This window comes from Penaeus monodon, chromosome 15 (assembly GCF_015228065.2).
Source record: "Penaeus monodon isolate SGIC_2016 chromosome 15, NSTDA_Pmon_1, whole genome shotgun sequence".
NCBI lineage: Eukaryota > Metazoa > Arthropoda > Malacostraca > Decapoda > Penaeidae > Penaeus > Penaeus monodon.
In genome coordinates this window covers 29,363,542-29,363,865 of record NC_051400.1, presented here as the reverse complement: position 1 = coordinate 29,363,865, position 324 = coordinate 29,363,542, and positions in this window count along the sequence as shown.

The window sequence follows — 324 nt, the reverse complement described above, 5'->3', positions numbered from 1 at the left end:
CCAGAGGCAGTCCTTGAACCCCGGGCGTCGGGTAGTTGTAGCCCTCCTGAGGCGCCGCCCGAGCCAGCGCCGCCAACGTGAGCACTGCGACCGCTACCTGACATGGCGTAAATATTCCATGAAATTAATCTTAGATTACTTTAAACGGAACTACATAAAAGAGCTCAAGTGCTGTAATGTGATGTAACCTACTCTTGCGATAGATGTAAAACTGGTAGTGATAACGATAGCAATGCATTAAGTTGATAATTGTCAAAACCTTGATTATTCACCAAATCGCAAGAACATAAAATGTTGATTACCGAATGTCCTTAAATTGAATCA